This window comes from Thamnophis elegans, chromosome Z (genome assembly GCF_009769535.1).
Source record: "Thamnophis elegans isolate rThaEle1 chromosome Z, rThaEle1.pri, whole genome shotgun sequence".
Lineage (NCBI taxonomy): Eukaryota > Metazoa > Chordata > Lepidosauria > Squamata > Colubridae > Thamnophis > Thamnophis elegans.
The window spans coordinates 120806304-120812985 of NC_045558.1; positions in this window are offsets into that span (position 1 = coordinate 120806304).

Consider the following 6682-nt stretch of genomic DNA (forward strand, 5'->3'; position numbering starts at 1 on the left):
ACTTAATTGATTTATACATCTCCTTAGAGAGATAAGAAACCGTTCGATGTCGGATGAAACTTAGCTATGATCAGCCTGATAGTATTGTTTTCTCTGAAACTTTGTGGGCTGAACCTACATTGCATATCACGCTTTTTTGGAAAAGCAACAATCAAAAAAGCAGAAAAGACATAAGATATAATAAAAAGAAAAAACCTTTAAAGCTAGAAAAGGAAAGGGGAATAAATAATTAAAATCTATTTTTCTCTCTTCTATATTTTCATTCTAAGAGAACAACTATGTTAATCAACTAGTGAAAAATCAAAATGGATTTTCAGACAAATTTTCTAAACAGATGTAATGTTTTCAGAATAAGATAAATTTTAATTCCACCATGTTGGTCTCAGTCTTCGCTTTCATCTTCAAAAAATTATTTTTCCAATTACATAATTCATGCTCTTTTTTATCATCACCAAACCACATGGTGTACTCCTTTTGATTTAGTCTAAGTTCATTCAGAATCCATTAACTCATTCTGGCTGTTGTATTTTGTTACAGACACATCTCATTCACCTGGCTTTCAACTTACTTTTATATTTCTGCCATATATCCAGTTGTTACTTTCAGATAAGAAAGCAGGCAAAAGCATGAGTTTATATTTATTTCCTGTCTTTATTTTATATATATATATAAATAGCAAGGCAGCAAACACACACAATACTCTTTACTCCTGTTTTTCACACATCTCTGAAAGAGTTGGATTAAGAGGGAGTGATTGGGCCAAGGCCACCCAGCCCATTTCATGCCTAAAGCAGGATTAGAATTCACCATCTCCTACTGTTGGCTTTCATGCCTAAAGTGGGACTAGAATTCACAAGCTCTTGTTTCTAGCCTGTACCTTAACCACTGGACTAAACTGACTCTCATTAGACGTATTGATTAGATACAGCCATCTGTCTTTCTTTCAACACTGATAATTTGCAACAGGGCCCATAATTCCCACAACTTTTCTCCCACCACATTCAGGGCTGGGCTGCTGGGGGTTCACATGGGTTCAGGTGATTCTCTAGCTAGGATTCTACTCAGTTCATCAAACCCCCAAATGCCACCCCTGGCTGGCCCTGCCCACCGCACCCCTCCCAGGAGTCTCCACGCAGCCCGTTCATCAAGCCAGGTAAGTGCAGGGCCCGCACGTAGGGTCGTGGAGTGGGGAAACAGGCCTACCGGAGGTTCCAGAAGTCCAGAAACAGGCCTATTTCCAACTCTGGATGCCCTTCCGGGGGGAAGCAGTTTTCTTCATTCATAATTATAACTGATCAGTTAAATGGATTAATGTAGATATTGTATTTGGGAGTGGTTGGCACAACAAGTTCCGAACACCTTGGATTTCTGTCTAGTGGTAGGAAAATTTATCCAGCATGCTTGTATTGTAAAAGTAGCTGCATACACATGCACACACAAAGAGACACCCCATTCAGAATTAGATTGAAACTATCTAATCACCTACTTCCTCACAAAGCTTCTCCTTTTTGCTTTGTGGCACTAAGGCCCAAGCAGTCATCCCATGCTAATCCCATGGGGGAGGGGACATTCTCCTCAGACAATTCCCTCACTTGAGGAGACAGCAGAAAAGAGATCTCCAAAACCCAAGCCCTGACTGTGACTCACAAATGATTCTGCCCAGTTGCACAATAAAGCAGGATATGTTGCACTGGTGGTCTCATTAGTAGGAGTCCCAAGACTCATTGTGTGTCATTTTTTTAAAATATTAAATAGCCTGGATTGCACACTAGCTAACCTGAATTTGTACTCACAAATCCCAGATTGCACTAAAGTAAGAGTTAGGGCAAGTTTAGTAAACTTTCCCTTGGAAATGGGCAGCCTGTAATTTAAAGCAAAACCATGGCTGTGAAGAATTTTGGGAGTTGTGCTTGCTTGGAACTGATTGGAAGCTCACAGAAAGTGATATCTGACATCTGAAATTAATTGGCATAGAAAATTGGATACTGCAAATTTCTTTCCAGAACTAGAAAAATGAGATATTTTAAGAAATATTAAAAGGGCAGAATATTTCCCTTAAAAGGGAGACAGAAATTCTCCACACACACACACATACATCTTTGTCAATGGGCCATTAAGGCTTGAGCCAGTCTACATAACATAACTAACATAACAAAGATCTACCTTCTTCAAGCAGAGCCATAGTAAGAATTGCCCAAAGCCCTCTACCCATCTCATCACATGGCACCTGGAAAGATTACATCATCTAGAAAGGCTCAACGAAGCCTGGGACTCGACAGCCTACATGGCTTCATGGGAGACTGACAACCTATCAGAATGCCAGCTAAAATTCAAAAGCCCAGAGAGGGTATAAAACTCAGACATTCTCAGCATCTCTTCTTCCCCCGCCACCAGGACCTCAAACTATGCAGTCCTGTCCTGGGTACTTGAGAGACTGCTTGCTGCCAATTACCTCCAACAGACGGATTAGATCCCACAGATTAGGCCTCCTCCGAATTCCATCCACTGGCCAATGCCGACTGGCGACCACCCGGAGGAGGGCCTTCTCTGTGGCTGCTCCGGCCCTCTGGAACGAGCTCCCCGTGGAGATTCGGACCCTCACCACCCTCCAGGCTTTCTGCAAAGCCCTTAAAACCTGGCTGTTCCGACAGGCTTGGGGCTGATGAGTTCCTGTCCCCACTCAAATGGTGTGGCTGTTGAGTGTTTTTAAATTGTGGTATTGTTTTGTCCATGTCTTTTTTTTCATTTGTATCCCTCCCCCCCACCCCCCTGACTTGGGTTGTGAGCCGCCCTGAGTCCCTTCTGGGAATAGGGCGACATAGAAATATAATAAATTCAATTCAATTCAATTCAATCATCAATAAATCTTCTTTCCAAGCAACTTCCATGAATCCAGTGTCTTTTCCCCCACTTGGAGCTAAAGGACATTTCTTTCAATAACTCTGAGGAGAGTTGTTAGTCAGCAGTTGCCTGTTCCATCATGTGATTTTTTAACATGCCTAATTTCTATTGTCTGACGACAACTTCTCTTTCTGTTGGTGCCCAGTGTTGCTTTAAGTGCCCTCGTTGCATGCATAACTGACTTCTGTGAATAAAAGATTTATTTACCATCCGGAATTATTTGTTTATGAATTCATCAGGCTAGACAATTGGATAGATACAGTATGTGCTTTAGTCATTTTCTCTCATTTCTAGGAAGCAGGGAAGGGCAAGCCACTTCTAAAAAACCTTGCCAAAAAAACCTGCAGGGACTTGTCCAGGAAGTCTCTGAGAATTGGGCACAACCAAAGGTGGTATTCAGCCAGTTCGCACCAGTTCACGCGAACTGGTAGCGGAAATTTGGCCTGAGTTGCCGGTAGTGACCGCTGGCTAGCTGCTCAATGCTCTCTCAGTGCTCACTCACCCTGCCCACCCAATGCTCGCCCTGCCCGTACCAGCCCTACATATGTTGCCTTTGCTTTGACACATGGCCCAGCTACGCGCATCGCCAGTTCCCTCTGGGCCTTGCCCGTTCTGCTCAACTCACCAAAGGTAAGTAAGCATGCCACCTGCTTGCCCTTCGCCTTGGGTCAGGGGCCGAGGTCCCAGGGACACGCCATTCCCCAAGACCCTGGAGCAACTGCCTGCACCAAGACCCTGGAGCCACTGCCCATGATCTGCCAGTGCCGCCAGCCTAGTCTTTAAGGTACTTCGACGCAGTGAGGGAAGGGGGACCATAAAGGGACAGGCAACAGCAGGAGCTGCCTTCCGATGAGCTCTGTTGCAAAGGGAGGCAGAAAAGTTCGGCTTCTCTCTGCTGCAGCATTCAACATGGTTGCTTCTCTCCTCCTTCTGGGGCTCATACACACAGAGCAAACATGAGAAGAAAGCGAGAAGCAGTCGGGTTGAATGCTAGAAGACTTAGTTGAACTTTTCGTTGAGTTCCGTGGGCGTGATTTGGTTGACGTGGCTTGGTGGGGTAGTGCCACCCCACCTTGCCATGACATTGAGTTGGCCACGCCCACTAGGTCACATGATACCCCCCCATGCCAAGACATGCCACACCCACCAAGCCATACCCACCGAACAAGTAGGAAATTTTTTTTGAAACCCACAATTGAGTTGAACAGAAGGGAGGAAAAAAGGGTTATGGGCCCTCCAGTTTACTAAGCCTATATATTTTTAGTTGTGATCTTATATTCTAATTATTATAAAAATTGTGGATGTTTTACAAATGATGTATCAGTATTTGAAGTATTTTTGTGTTGCACATACTGTAGTTATATAAATACATGTAAAATAAAAACCCATGGTATGAGTCTGTCAATACATTAAATATAGAAGAAGTGTCTTTTTATTCATGCAGGCCTGTTAATTAGGTATAAAAGAAATACAGTATATGGAATTATATTTATCCTAAAGTGTTGTAGGAAGTTAAAACCCATCCCTCTCCCAGAAAAATGAAATATCCTAGGAAATATTGAAAAGGCAGAATATTTCCCTGGATGTAAAAAGGAAGAAACATGTTTTAAAGAGAGAATAGCTCCCTGCAGCTTCCTGCCCCAACCCACTTTGTCAATGGGCCATTAAGATGGCCAAGCCAGTCCCTTTACATAATAAAGAGTTCTCCCCTTCAGCTCTAGGAGGATCTGGTTAAGGCATAATATTGGCCCTTTACCCAACTCACCACATGGCATCTGAAAACTCAACCAAACCTGGATTCAAAACACAGCCTCACGGCCCTTTCTTTCATGTCTGCTGGATGGCATTAGGCTTGGCCTGCTGGCAAGAGTGGTCAGTCAGGCTTGGTAGAGTCTGCTCCAGGTGTGGCTAAGTTTTTTCCCATGTCAGGTTTTATCAGGACGCAATCACCAGCAGCCAATTCGAGAGTTATGGTTTGAGCTAGCAGTTCTTTGTTTCTGAGGTAAAGAAGAGGAGAGGCCAAGTATACAGTTCTTTACAGACATATCTTTAGTCTCATGTTGTGGAATTTCACCCATTCTGTCCAAGTGTGGAAATCCAAACATTATTTCAGAAAGCAGACAATGTAAATTTAATGGAATATGACATTCCCACTGCCTCTATGATTGAAACATTTTTTTTCGCAGTAAAATGAGTAGATTTCCAAAAGGGACAACAACTTGTGTTGCAAACAAACAAGCAAGCAAAATATCATACGGTAGAGCACCATGACTCATAAGCATTTAAAAATGCACTCAGGCGTAAAAGAGAGAGGGAAGAAGAACAGCTTCAAAAAAATAAAACTAGCAATAAAAAAAAGATCTCTGGCGGGCCCGGAACAGGGGTTGCTCCTCTGTCCTTGTCGTATTAGACCTCTCGGCGGCTTTTGATACCATTGATGGTATCCTATTGCAACGACTCGGGGGGTTGGGAATGAGGGGCACCATTTTGCGGTGGTTCTCCTCCTATCTCTTGGATCGATTGCAGTTCGTGTTGACTGGAGGGCAGAGATCGACCCCGAGGTGCCTCACCCAGGGCTCGGTTCTCTCACCCCTCCTGTTCAACATATATATGAAACCGCTGGGCGAGATCATCTGTGGTTTTGGGGTACGGTATCATCAATAAACTGATAATACCCAACTTTTCATCTCTACCTCAAACCACCCCAATTATGCCCTCGACATGATGTTCCGATGCCTGGAGGCTTTGCGGATCTGGGTGGGGACAAACAGACTCAAACTTAATCCCTCCAAGACTGAGTGGCTGTGGTTTCCGTCAGCCCGATTTATAGCAATAGCAATAGCAGTTAGACTTATATACCGCTTCATAGGGCTTTCAGCCCTCTCTAAGCGGTTTACAGAGTCAGCATATTGCCCCCAACAATCCGGGTCCTCATTTCACCCACCTCGGAAGGATGGAAGGCTGAGTCAACCTTGAGCCGGTGAGATTAGAACCACTGAACTGCAGATAACAGTCAGCTGAAGTGGCCTGCAGTACTGCACCCTAACCACTGGGCCACCTCGGCTCTTTTATTTGTGCATCATGTACCATCTTTGATGATGGGGGAGATATTTTAGCCCCCCCAGAGAGGGCCCGCAATCTGGGAGTCCTCCTGGATACACGCCTTAATTTAGAAGAACATCTTACGGCTGTGACCGGGGGGCGGGGGGGGGGCTTCTAACAGGTCCGCCTGGTACGCCAGTTGCACCCCTTCCTGGATCGGGATGCCCTGTGCACAGTAACTAACGCCCTCGTCCTTTCTCACCTGGACTACTGTAATGCTCTCTACATGGGGCTGCCCTTGAAGAGCACCCGGAGGCTCCAGCTGGTCCAGAATGCAGCCGCACGGGTTGTCAAGGAGGTACCTAGGTGCTCCCATGTTACACCCCTTTTAGGCGGACTGCACTGGTTGCCAGTTGTTTTCCAGGTGGAATTCAAGGTGTTAATTATGATCTTTAAAGCACTACATGGCTTAGGCCCAGGGTACTTGCGAGACCGCCTACTGCCACCGGTAGCCTCCCACCGTCCAGTATGATCCCACAGAGTTTGCCTCCTTAGGATACTGTTGGCCAGGCAGTGTCGGCTGGCAACCCCCAGGGGGAGAGCCTTCTCTGTGGGAGCGCCTTCCCTTTGGAATGAGCTTCGCATAATCCCTGCCCTCCGGTCCTTCCGGCACACCCTAAAAAGTTGACTTTTTCAGTAAGGCGACCTGGCCTGTACAGAGTAAATTAAATTATTAATT